We start from the raw sequence: 14,711 nt of genomic DNA, 5'->3' as shown, positions 1-14,711 counted from the left end.
TAATGTTATTTAAAATTATCCGAGTACTATTTTTGGATAAAAAATTATTTGTGGCTTTATAAAATTTCAAAAATTACCATAAGGGCAACTCTGGTCAAGGAGCTGGTACGAGCCAACAAAAGGAATAGGCATCGAAGTGGCCATTTTATGGTATGCCCCTTGATTATGTCCCACTTTATGAGGATGAGCTGAATGAACCACACAGACAATCTAATGCTCATCTGGAGCAACCAACACCTGAGGCGGGCATCAACAGGCATGATGAAGACCCCACTTATGAACCCCCTCCAAGGGCTGCATTTAATAAGCCTGCACCACACAATTCTGGAACATACCATAAGTAAACAACCCGAGGGGCCCAATTTGGTGACAATGCTGGAGCAGAAAAGTTAAACCAAATTGACGAGAGGCTCGGAGCAATAGAGGGAGCAAGTTTTCCGGACCTTAAGAATGCATTTGAGATGTGTCTCGTACCGGATGTGGTACTGCCTCCAAAGTTCAAGGTGTCGGAATTCGAAAAGTACAATGGGACGACCTGCCCAAAGAGCCACCTACACATGTATGCTCGGAAAATGTCAACATACCATGGAGATGACAAGCTGCTAATCCACTGCTTTCAAGATAGTCTGGCTGGGGCAGCAATGAACTAGTATATTCGGCTTGAGAAGGCCAACATTCAAACATTTCTGGACTTGTCTAATGCATTTGTTTGACAATACAAATACAATGAAGATGCTGCACCTGACAGGACACAGTTACAGAACATGTCCAAGAAGCCCCAAGAAAGCTTCAAAGAGTACACACAACGTTGGAGGGGGTTGGCCTCTCAGGTGCTTCCAAGGGTAGAAGAAGAGGAACAACTCTCTATCTTTGTTGACACTTTGCAAAATCCCTACTATGATCGCCTAATAGCTGCTTGGCTTCAACGCTCTAATAAGAGTGGGGGAGAAGATCGGAATCGAGATCAAGAGTGGGAAGATCATAGATGACCAATCAAATACCAAAAAACCAGGGTTCATGAAGAAGAAAGAGGGTGAGACACATTTTGTATCCAACGACTCCAAGAAGCAATCAACCAACAATTATCAGTATCAGTCACGCACAAAAAACTATCAACACCATCAATCAAGAACCCCCAAATAACACATACACTACTACCACCCAAAATTGGGGATATACACCTCAAGATAAGATAACGGTGTTTGACCCTATCCCCATGTCATACGCAGACATATTCACATACTTGATGGGAGGAACGATTATAGCTCCAATTCCGGGAAGAATACTTGAAAATCTACGGCCATGGTTCGACTCTAATGTCTCATGCGCATACCACTCTAGAACTATAGGGCATTCCATAGAGAATTGCAGAGCCTTGAAATTCCAGTTACAACACCTCATCGACTCGAAATGGCTCAACTTTAGACAATCAATGCCAAATGTCAGTAACAATCCTCTGCCGAATCACGGGAACCATAGGGTGAATGCTGTTAAAGAGGTCCAATAGGAATCTTTCCTGAAGGATGTGTCCAAAATACGCACCCCGATGAAAGATATCTTCAAGGAAATGTGCAACCAGGGTATGATTGAAGTGTTAAAAGAAACTGAAGAGGGTGAAGGATGTTGTGAGATGCATGGTTCAGCGGCCCATGTAATTGAGAATTGTGCGGAATTTAAAATGCTATTACAAAAAATGATGGATACCAAATTGGTGGTTATGGGGAAAAGGTCGACATACCCAGAAGTCAATGTAGTAGAAAACAAGGAAGATATAACAACATTCTTTCCAACATTGGTTCAATTCGAACCAGTATTGAGTATTCCAAGGGGTATATCACTAGATCTGGCTCAACCATAATGGTTCCCATACCACACGAAATTGGAGCCCATGGTAGCAGACATACCTCACCCATTTCCCAATGAATCCGAGAAAGCAGTACCTTGGAGGTATGGCGGGGAGGTCATCACACTACCAGAACGTGCATTAGAGGTAACCAATGTCACTGGAGTTAGCAGAATTACCCAAAGCGGCAGAGTCTATGGACCTCCAGGGACGGGGAAAAACACAGTCACCATCTATAAGGGGAAAGAGAAGGTTGATGCTCCAGCAATCCCTGAAATTGGCCAGGAAGGATTGCCCATGGATGAGTTAAAAGAGGGTCAAGAGATTTCTAATGAGCAAGCCAATGAATTCCTGAAGTTTATAAAGCAAAGCGAATATAAGGTGGTCAATCAATTAAGGCGCACACCTGCTAGAATATCCATACTTTCATTGCTAATGGATTCAGAGCCTCACAGGAATTTGCTACTTAAAATTTTAAATCAGGCCCAAGTAAGTCAAGACATAACTACAGATAAGCTAGGGTATCGTGAATAACATTGTTGCTGACAATTTTATATCCTTTAGCGATAAGGAAATACCTCACGAAGGGAATAGCCACATCAACCTTCTCCACATCTCTATTATGTTCCAAGACTGTGTGATTGGAAAAGTCCTCATAGATAATGGTTCATCTTTGCATGTAATGACTAAGAGAACGTTGTCTAGGCTCACTGTCAACTACTCGCATATGAGGCTAAGTGTTATGATTATTAAGGCATTTGATGGGTCCAAGAGAGTAGCCATGGGAGAAATTGAATTGCCCATAAAAATTGGGCCTTGTACTTTCCAGATTTTGTTCCAGGTGATGGACATAAACCCAACATACAGTTTTTTGTTAGGTAGGCCATGGATCCATGCCGCAGGAGCAGTTCCCTCAACCTTGCACCAACGGATCAAATTCATCATTAATGGCAAGTTGTTGATAATAATGGGTAAAGAGGATATGCTGGTATCTAGGCCCTTTGATACCCCATATATTGAAGCAACCGAGGAATCATTCGAAACCTCATTCCAGGCTTTGGAAATTGCTAACACCACCTTTGTAGAAGGAGCATCGATGATAGGGCCAAATCCATCTAAAGCAGCCTTAATGATGATTAAGGAAGGATACTAGCCAGGGAAAGGCCTAGGCAAATATGGGCAGGGAGTAGAGGACATAATGATGCCCCTGGGAAATAAGAGTCGCTTCGGTTTGGGCTATAATCCAACCAAAGCCGACAAGACAAGGATAAAGGAAGATGCAAAAATGAAAAGGTAGGCTCGCATGGGACAGTTTGAGTATAAGAAGGCAGATTTCCCTATTCCATACACCAAGCTATATTTCGTCAGTGCAGGGTTCGAGTCTCAGGGATCAATGTCCATGCTTGAAGGGGAATTCTCAAATAAGTCAGATTGTTATGTTTTCTAGTGCACCATAAGAACCGCTCTCGCTAACTGGGTTGAAGTCGAGGCACCATCATCGATCTTCTGGGAAGACAAGTAATCTAGTGTTGTACTCCATTAGCCATTCATAGAACTCTTGGATGTTGTTTTTTCTTTGTTTAAGATTGAATTTTCATTTTTCATTATGTATTGGTACAATTTCAATGAATTAATTCGTGCATTTGCAATTTTTGCATCATATAACATCATACCATACAAACATTAGTCTTTCCGCTCATATTTTTGTTTTCACTCTTTATTTCCTTTCCAAAAAAACAAAAAAAAAATACCAAAAAAAATCAACATAAAAACTGACATTGACCTACTATAATGCAGATCTGAAAATGAGTCCGAAAATAATGACCATGTTAATAATCATTCATACAACTTTGATCATCCTATAAACTTGGTAGGAGAGGAGATAGTGAAGATGATTGGGAAGCATCTTCTGAGTTATTAAGATTGGTTGAACATGAGAGTAGAGAGATTGAACCCCATGATGAGCCTATCGAGCTAATGAATCTAGGGACAGAGGATGACAAGAAAGAGATCAAAGTAGGATCTTTGATGGACCCGAGTGAAAGGAACAAGCTAACCAATTTACTACATGAATACAAGGATGTCTTCACTTGGTCCTATAGTGATATGTCAGGTCTGCATCACAGTATAGTGGAACACAAATTACCTCTGAAACCCGAGTCTTTACCAGTTAAGCAGAAACTAAGAAGAATGAAGCCAAGCCTCTCTCTGAGGGTGAAAGATGAAATCCAAAAATGGTTAACATCTGGATTCATAAAAGTTGCGGAGTACCCCGAATGGATAGTAAATGTGGTCGTTGTACCAAAGAAATGGGGAAAACTTCGAATATGTGTTGACTACCGGGATCTCAACATGGCAAGCCCAAAGGATGATTTTCCAGTACCCCATATAGATGTACTGGTGGACGGCACGACAGACCATGCACTATTCTCGTTCATGGACGGATATTCTGGTTACCACCAAATCAAAATGTCAGAAGATGATGTAGAGAAGACCACTTTCATCACAATGTGGGGGACCTACTGCTATCAGGTTATGCCATTTGGTCTAAGAAATGCCATGGCCACATACTAGCGTGTCATGGTCGCTCTTTTCCATGACATGATGCATAAAGAAGTTGAAGTCTATGTCGATGACATAATATGCAAATCAAAGACTGAAGGGGAGCATGTGGAAAACCTACAGAAGCTGTTCAAAAGATTACGAGATTATAACCTCAAGCTGAACCCCGCCAAGTGTAGTTTCGGGGTCAAGTCAGGTCGAGTTCTCGGCTTTATAGTCAGTTAGAGGGGCATTGAGGTCGATCCTGAAAAGGTGAAAGTTATCACAAAGATGCCTCCTCCGAGAACATAGAAAGAAGTCAGAGATTTCCTGGGTAGGCTGAACTACATCTCCAGATTCATATCACAATTGACAGCTACATGTGAGCCCATCTTCAAGCTCCTGAGGAAGAACCAGCCCGTCAAGTGGAATGAAGAATGTCAAAAGACTTTTGAAAAAATTAAGTTGTACCGTTTAAACCCACCTATATTAATGCCTCTTGTACATGGACAACCATTGATAATGTACCTAACAGTATTGGAAGACTCTATGGGGTGTGTCTTGGCTCAACATGACGAATCTAGCAAGAAAGAGCGGGCTATTTACTACTTGAGTAAGAAGTTCACGGACTGTGAGACAAGATATTCCTTACTAGAATGCACATGTTGTGCATTAGCTTGGGCATCACACCGACTAAGGCACTATATGTTGAGTCACACTACATGGCTTGTGTCCAAAATGGACCCGATGAAACATATTTTTGAGAAACCAATGTTGACGGGCAGAATATGTCACGCAAAAGGCGATCAAAGGAAGTGCACTTGCTGACTACTTAGCCCATCAACCGATAGAAGGACATGGGTCAATGCATCAAGAGTTTCCTGATGAAGGTATCATGACATTGTCCTCAGAAGATCAAGAAGAAGACAAAAAATGGACACTCGTATTTGATGGAGCCTCCAATGCGTTTGGACATGGGGTAGGAGCAGTATTGGTATCTCCCCATGGCAATTTCATTCCTATCACTACTAGGCTATGTTTCGACTGCACCAACAATATAGTTGAGTATGAGGCATGCGCCTTAGGCTTACAAGCGGCTATAGAATCAAAAGCAAAAATCCTTGAAATTTTCGGAGACTCCGCTCTAGTAATCCACCAGGTAAAGGGAGAATGGGAAACTCGTGATAGCAAGCTGATACCTTATAAAGATCGCATACGGAGGTTAGTTGAGCAATTCGAGCAGGTTGATTTCTACCTCATCCCTAGAGAAGATAATCGATTAGCCGATGCGCTCTCCACATTATCCTCCATGTTCCAAATCAGCGGAAATGACCAACCACTCATCAGTATAGGAAGCAGAAGTCAACCAGCTTATTGCAATGTGATACAAGTAGAAGAAGATGGCAAACCTTGGTACCACGATATAAAAGAATACATCAAGAAAAAAGAATACCCTCCAGGTTCCTCGGAGAATGATAAAAGGACCTTAAGAAGATTAGTCATGAGTTTCTTCCTAAACGAAGAAATGCTTTACAAAAGAAATCATGACATGGTACTCCTTAGGTGTGTCGAAGCGAAAGAGGCGGAAGCAATCCTTACCAATGTACACGAGGGTTCGTTTGGGACCTATGCAAATGGACATGCCATGGCTAGGAAGATATTAAGGGCAGGATATTACTGGTTAACGATGGAGACTGATTGCTATAACCATGTAAGGAAATGCCACAAATGTCAGATTTATGCTGACAATATCAATTCACCCCCAAATCTATTGAATGTTCTATCAGCACCATGGCCTTTCTCTATGTGGGGAATGGATGTCATAGGACCCATCGAGCCTAAAGCCTCAAACGGACATTGTTTCATCCTAGTGGTCCTCGATTATTTTACTAAATGGGTCGAAGCAGCTTCATATGCCAGTATTACTTGAAAGGTAGTGGTGAGGTTCATTAAGAAGGAGTTGGTATGCCGCTATGGTCTACCAAGTAAAATCATCACGAATAATGCCACCAACCTGAATAACAAGCTGATGAGTGAGACATGTGAAAATTTCAAGATCAAGCATCATACATCTTCGCCCTACCGTCCTAAGATGAATGGCACAGCTGAGGCCGCTAACAAAAATATAAAGAAGATTGTCCAAAAGATGGTAATTACTTATAAGGATTGGCATGAAATGTTGCCTTTCGCCTTGCATGGATATCGTACTTCTATTAGTACTTCCGCAGGGGCCACCCCTTACTCCCTAGTATACGGAATGGAAGCAGTCCTTCCTATCGAGGTAGAGATTCTATCATTAAGAATATTGTAGAGTAGGAATTAGAAGAAGCAGAATGGGTCCAAGCCCGATATGATCAACTGAACTTAATTGAAGGAAAAAGGTTAGCCGTTGTGTGCCATGGGCAACTTTATCAGAGGAGAATAATGAAAGCATGTGCGAAGAAAGTTCCCTACGTCAATTCCAAGTAAGAGACATGATGTTGAAGAAGATCTTACCAATTCAAAAGGACCACAGGGGAAAATGGACTCCGAATTATGAGGAGCCTTATGTAGTAAAGAAAGATTTCTCTGGTGGAGCCTTAATACTGACTAACATGGATGGAAATGACCTATACCTGTCAGTAAACTCAGATGCTGTGAAAACGTATTATGCCTAGAGAGTATTCCCTTGCAAATGTAATGAAGAAACATAACATATTTATCAATCAAGGTTTTATTGATGCATTATATACTATCACTTTTATTTGTTGTCTTGCATGGAGAATGATGCAAATAAAACCCAACAGATGTGAACCTGTATAGATCAACCTGATAATACGAGGCTTCTTTGAAACCTCCTAAACACTATGCAAATGCCACAAGTTACCCCCTTTGAGCACAAATATTGTGAAAGGAGATCTTTGTCTAAAAAAAAGAAACAAAACCCATCAGTATTTATAACTCGGGGAGGGTAGTTGTTCAACTATGTCCATTAGAATTCTGAAGTAGTTGAGAATAGGTCAAGGAGACAAGAGAAAGATGAGGATGGGAAACACATGTTTTGAGCTTCAAACTTTCTTTGATAACCATAGCCAGGCCTAGATATAAGCCCAAAAGACCTCATGGAAGGTTGATCTATTCAAGATATACACATCAGGGTAAAAGAACAAACTGACTCCGAGTAAACAAATAAAAAAGACAATAGTTTTCAAGACACAAATCACTCGCACAATGCATTAATATTCCTTTCAAAAATTTGGACTCAACAAAACAGGAACCTCTCAAGCCAAAGTCATACATGACACTGGGGCAATTTTTGGTAGACAGTGATGAACGACGCTAGGGCAGATTTTTTTTGGATAATTTTATGCACGCGAAAGTAATCATGTACGGTCAGAGAAAAATATCAAGCAATCAAATATTGGAGCAATTTTTTAAAGACTCATTCCAAGCTCAATGGTCAAATCGTATAGTGAAAGTTAACATGACTCATTATATAGGGCAACAAAAGGATATGTAGAACACCTCAAGCCCATAGGCCCCACTTCAGCCGACCATAAGATCATGCATTTTTATTATTACATGCATAGCATATTCCACCTTTCCAAATATTTTGCATTAAAATTGCTTTATTGAATTTGTACCATAGTATGAAAGTGAAAACTCTAACCCTTACAACATTTGATGACATCTGTTTTCTATCCAAATGATAATATGGTGTCAACAACTAGAAAGAAATTCTCTCCTCCACTGCAATCATGAGCAACTTCATGGGTCGATCCCAAGCCGATCTAGATGTCATCTAAAGACCGAGTATTATGGTGCCGAGAAAGCAATAAGGCGATATTTACTACAAAGACAAGAATACCCCTGAGGACATTTCCATATCAGATGATGACTCAAACATTAAATTAACATACATTAGCTTTACATACACATAGCTCATGTCATAAGTGCTATCATTCACACATACATCACTTAACATATATCTCTTGCATCAATAATAATTTCATGCATTGCACAACATACTCCCAAGCAATCACACTCCCAAGTTCCAGCAGTATCCCGACCTGCGTTCTTGGCTTTACCTCCCCAAATTCCGGCAGTACCCCGACCTGCTTCTTCGGCGTTCTCTTGTCAACCTAGGTTCCGGCAGTACCCCGACCTGCGTTCCTAGTCCATTGATGTCCCAAGTTCCGGCAGTATCCCGACCTGTGTTTTTAGCCTCACCTTCCCGAATTCTGGCAGTACCCCAACCTGCGTCTTCGGTATTCTCTTGTCAACCTAGGTTCTGGTAGTACCCTGGCCTGCGTTCCTAGTCCGTTGACGTCCCAAGTTCCGGCAGTATCCTGACCTATGTTCTTGGCTTTACCTTCCCGAATTTCGGCAGTACCCCGACCTGCATCTTCGGTGTTCTCTTGTCAGCCTAGGTTCTGGCAGTACCCCGACCTGTGTTCCTGGTGCTTTGATGTACCAAGTTCTAGCAGTACCTCGACCTGCGTCTTGGGTGTTCTCTTGTCAACCTAGGTTCCAGAAGTACCCCGACCTGTGTTCCTGGTGCTTTGATGTACCAAGTTCTAGCAGTATCCCGACCTACGTTCTTGGCCATTCTCTAAAACCTCTATCCTTAGAGGGTCATTTGATTCAATTACAAAGAATGTTTTAAATCATTGTCTGACATAGACATCTAAATGATTATTACATCATCATCATATGAGAGCGTGATCGAGGTCAAGCTTCAACGTATACCCAAGTCGAGTTGATCTTTCCAGATTAGATAGTTCTATTTGTGTCTATAAACCACGACACAAACCTTTCTCTCTTTCGCGGCTTCCCCAAACGAAATTAGTATTCCATTTCTTTACTAGTTACTTATCCCGATAACACTCAGACTACATTTTGAATGTTAACCTATAAGTAACAAGTAAAGAGGGGCAGTTGTGAATACCCAATTTCATCTGGGGTCTATTTCAAAATTTTTAAAGAAATTCAGGGATTGAGTCACAATTAAAAACACTCACAGGACTAAGTAAAAATTACCTTAAGACTCTTCATTAAACTTAACCCTAAACCTAAGTGAGGCTATAAATAGCCCCACTTAGCACTAACCCACAGGGCAACTTTACTAACAACAAAAAAATACTCAGCAGACTTTTTTTTTTTTGCGTGAAAGACAAAGATAAGGTAAGAGATAGTGAGAGAGAAAAGAAAAATAAAAGGAGTTGAAGAGTAAGGAATAGACATGAGCATCTTTTCTCTTGGAACCAGCTTTCATTAAGCAAAGCAATACCATTAGGTTTTATGCTTACTCTAATTCTCTATCTTCTTCTCTTTATTTGTTAGAGTTTATTGTCGTATGCCTATATCTTTAACTAACACTACTATGTTCATATACATTTAAATACATATGCTATTGCATTACTTTCTCATCTCACATTCATTACATATGTTATGAACAATAGGCTAAATGGAAAGGAATTTTAAACCCAACCTAATAATACCTCGACATTCTATGGATAGTTTCTACATTCAGGGATAGTTTCTATGTGCTTATTTTATTTGAGAGAGGCAGAGGAGTTGGCGAAGAGCACCATTGCTCAGCGGAGCGCCACTGTGGCACTCACGCGAACCACCGCGGGGTCTGGCAAACCCCCTGGTCGTGAACGGCAATGGCTAGGGGTCTTCATCCCTTCTGTCTCACTGCCATTCACACATTTTCCTTTCCATTACTCTTATTTTTTTCTTTGTTGTATATTTATTATTATTATTTACTTTATTTGTACTTAATTAAATTGTCTATGTATTAATTTATTATTTAGGTTGTTGGACCTTCACTTACACAATGTATATATTGGTTAAATTTGTGTCTAGTTACTTTTTATGTTTCAAGTTATTTTATTATTATTATTTTATGTCTTATGGTTTGTTATTTGTATTGTATATAGGTTTTTATGAGTATTATGTCATAAAAAAAGTGTTCACAAACTTGTGTTATATACTTAAGAGTTTTAGGATAAATTTTATTAAATAAATTAAAACTCTTAAAATTTTCTAGAGTTTGAGTAAGAATTTGGGAGATTGGTGAACGAACCAAACCATATCTTCTTTTCCCTTCGAATAAAAAACGGTGAGTGGTTGTCGTACTACCTCTTCTTTCTAGGGTAATGAGATTGGCGGTAGATGGTTAGTGTCGTCCTTATCTTCTAAAGTCTTACCCTAACTTTTAATAAAATATTCATTTTTGACAAATTTCAAAATAAAGTAATCAATTATTCATTAATGTCGTTTCTTGTAAATATAAAAAAGTCGTCAATAATTAATATGTCATATTTATTTGAACCATCAATAAATAATATACTCTCTTTTTGAAAATATATTTAATATTTGAATTAATAGTCGCAATCATTAATATGGTATGATATGAGTTTTTGAAATAATCGAGAGTCACAATCATTAGTGTTTTATGATGTAAGCATTTTGAAATAATAATTTTTTATAAAATTAATTAAATAAGAGAGAAAAAATCATTTTTCAAGTGCTAAAGTTAGAGAAGGAGTAGCAACTTGAACATTATTTTATTATCCTATTAATAGGAAAGTGGTGAGCGGTTGTCGTACTGTCTCTTCTTTCTCTCTAATATGGATAAGACAATATATACCAAGCCTTATCTCATTACCCTATTTAGTTCAAAGCGGTGAGTGGTTGCCGTACTACCTCTTCTTTTATTTTAACCATATCTACTTACAACCGTCTCACAAATTTTCAAACCACTTTTCATTAACTAAAATCAATCAACACACAAATATTTTCTACCCAAGAACTACGTAATCTTGATTTCCCTATTACACTCAAGGATAGTAGGAGCAAGACGAACTCTTGTCAAACACAAAAATAAAAAACAAAAACTTTTTTGTAAATAATTAATTTATTTAACAAGCTTTATGGTATATATAGTTCCATGTGGTTATTCCGGGTACCGTTTGATAACGGACGAACGGGGTGCTAATACCTTCCCCGATCCGTAACCGACTCGAGTCCAGAGATCTAGTTCAAAGGACAAGTCTTTCCAATATTTGGGCCTCGAAAGGGTTTTCTACGTTTTGACCGCAAAAACGTGGTGGCGACTCCAAATCAGTCGTGTGACCGGTGTTCGGTTGAAAATCGGGCGCGAAAAATCTTGTCACAAAAAAGATGACTTAGGCTTGAAGAAATATACATTTCTTCACCATGAAGAAACCCAAGCTAGGTATACAAAACAAAGCATAAACTCAAAATCCTACTTAGACTTGAAGAAATCATGCCAAAAGTGTCAAGAAACCAACTAAAATCAACTCAAGAAATCATGGAAGAAAGGTTGCTTTGGCATGAAGAAAGGTTGGTTTCTTCACCACGAAGAAACCAACCAGCCAGGCGTGGGCTTAGTGTGAGCCAGGCGGCCAGGCCAACACAAAACCCAGCCATGAAGAAACCAAGCAGCTGGGCATGGGCCAGGCGGCCAAGACAGGTCAAAAACTTAACCATGAAGAAAGCTTGGCTAACTCATCAAGCAACTTGCCTATTCATTACTTGAAGGTCAAGCATATGACCTCATGTATAACATATGTTCTGACCACCAAATATGAGGTGTCAACATGCATGTAAATATAGGATGTCCAAGCTAGCTGGCCAAGATGGGACACGCTTCTGACCCACCAGCTTGGACCAGAGAGCCAGGTGGCTAGGAAGGGGGGCCAGGCGCCCCAGCTTGCTTATAAAAGGCATCACCATTTCTTCACTTAAAAATCATTATAAATTCATTGTACATCCCATTTTCTTTCCATTTTCAGTTCTCTCTTCTTTTATAGTGTTCTTAGGCTGTTTTTAGGCTTTTTGTTTATAGAAATTCAAAGGGAATGGAGTTGGCAAATGAGGTGCAAAATCATATTTTGTAACCTCTTTTGAAATCAAAAGCATCTCATCCTTGGATAGATGGCTCATGCTCCTACATATTAATTTGGATTATGGTGTAAGGTTATTTCTTCTCTTCATTTGTATCATATTTTGATTTCAATACATTCAAGTTATTACTTTTTGGTTAATTTTTTATTCTTTAAGAAATTCTTAATGCGGTTTTAGCTTGATCACCTAAAACTTGATTTAAAGATCCAAAAATACTTCTTCTTAAAGTGTTGACAAGTGAACTAAAAAGTATAACCTACACCTTAGTTCACTTGCCACACTAAGCATCTATTTTAATCAACTTATGTTCAAGGCTAAATGATGTTAATGTAGCGTTAAGTATGGTGTGACAATCCAGTCCGATGAGTGGCACTTAACTATCATTTAGTGTATTTCATAAGGTTTGAAAATCATCTTATCATTCTAGGACACTAGATGAAGGATTTAGAAATAGTGTGTGGAATTAACCAAAAGTATAATACATAACTTGTAATGTTTTCAAAATCATTTGAGTCAAGAAATAATTCCATCTTTCAAATCAATTTTCCCTTCTTGAATTTGTAAATAGTTAGTTCTTTACTTTTTCATGTTTCTTAGTTCATAAAATCACAAAAAACAACTTTAATTGTTACTTTGTAACTTTTGATAAAAGATACAAAGTATGAGTACATTTCTATTAGGCACTTCTTTATGGTTCGACATAACCCTATACTATACTACAATTGAATCTTGAAAGAAATGCAAATGTAAAATAGTAAAGTGTTAAATTATAAATTTTATTTGTTCACAAAGAAAGAAACCTTGAATCAAAGTGCAATTTAATTCATAAATTGTATCTTTGTGAAAAGAAAAAATACTTAGTTATAATGAGTGATCTAACTACTGACTTTTACTTTCTGTCATTTACTTTTCGCAATTAAGATTTATTTTCTGTCATTTACATTTCCGCAACTAACGTTTATTTATTGTTTTATTCTTTATACCAACCCTTTGAAAGAAATGGTACGGTTAAATTATAATTTTATTGCTTTATTTATTTGTTCTTTACCAACCTTCCATAAGGAAGTAGTTTGGTTAATAAAGGAAAATGAAAATAAATATTACTCATTATCATTTGTCTTAAATTGTTAAATTCATACCATTAAACCGGCATTGGAATTTATTCAACAAAGCCGAGATGGTATGAAGTTGTTAATAACTAAATAAGACTAAGTTTTTGATCAAATGGAATATTCTTGAAACCATTATACCGGCATTGAAATTTATTCCAACAAAGCCGAGATGGCGAGCAAAGAATAAACCAAGTAAATAAATAAAATCAGAAACTTGACTAATCACTTAATAATAGCATCGACCTCTGAAAAACTCTTTCAACAACTTGTGGGCCTAGAATATATTTTTTTAAATAAATTCGTCCCATGGTCCTGGAAAGAATTATTTGTTTACACATCAGGCTTGAGGACCTAAAAAGAATGAATTTTTAAGCACATCAGGCACGAGGGTTTAGAAAGAGTTTTTTCAAGTCACAGAGGTAGAGATTCCTATCGAGGTAGAGATTCCATCATTAAGAATTATTGCAGAGTCGGAATTAGAAGAAGCAGAATGAGTCCAAACCCGATATGATCAACTGAACTTAATTGAAGGAAAAAGGTTAGCTGTTGTGTGTCATGGGCAACTTTATCAGAGGAGAATAATGAAAGCATGTGCGAAGAAAGTTCGCCTACGTCAATTCCAAGTAGGAGACATGATGTTGAAGAAGATCTTACCAATTCAAAAGGACCACAGGGGAAAATGGACTCCGAACTATGAGGGGCCTTATGTAGTGAAGAAAATTTTCTCTGGTGGAGCCTTAATACTGACTAACATGGATGGAAATGACCTACACCTGTCAGTTAACTCAGATGCTGTGAGAACGTATTATGCCTAGAGAGTTTTCCCTTGGAAATGTAATGAAGAAACATAACATATTTATCAATCAAGGTTTTATTGATGCATTATATACCGTCACTTTTATTTGTTGTCTTGCATGGAGAATGATGTAAATAAAACCCAACCGATGTGAACCTATATAGATCAACCTGATGATACGAGGCTTCTTTGAAACTTCCCAAACACTACGCAGATGCCAGAAGTTACCCCCTTTTAGCCCAGATTTTGTGAAAGGAGATCTTTGTCTAAAAAAAACAAAACCCATGAGTATTTATAACCCGGGGAGGGTAGTTGTTCAGCTATGTCCATTAAAATTCTGAAGTAGTTGAGAATAGGTCAAGGAGACAGGAAAAAGATGGGGATGGGAAACACATGTTTTGAGCTTCAAACTTTCTTTGATAACCATAGCCAGGCCCAGATATAAGCCCAAAAGACCTCATGGAAGGTTGATCTATTCAAGATATACACATCAGGGTAAAAG

At 38.5% G+C, this 14,711-nt stretch overlaps 1 pseudogene; it reads left to right on the top strand.

Annotated features, from left to right (window-relative positions):
- LOC109329264 lies at nt 439–14,228 on the top strand (annotated as a pseudogene).

Source organism: Lupinus angustifolius, chromosome LG16, assembly GCF_001865875.1.
Source record: "Lupinus angustifolius cultivar Tanjil chromosome LG16, LupAngTanjil_v1.0, whole genome shotgun sequence".
Taxonomy (NCBI): Eukaryota; Viridiplantae; Streptophyta; class Magnoliopsida; order Fabales; family Fabaceae; genus Lupinus; species Lupinus angustifolius.
This window is presented reverse-complemented; position numbering and strand designations above follow the sequence as displayed.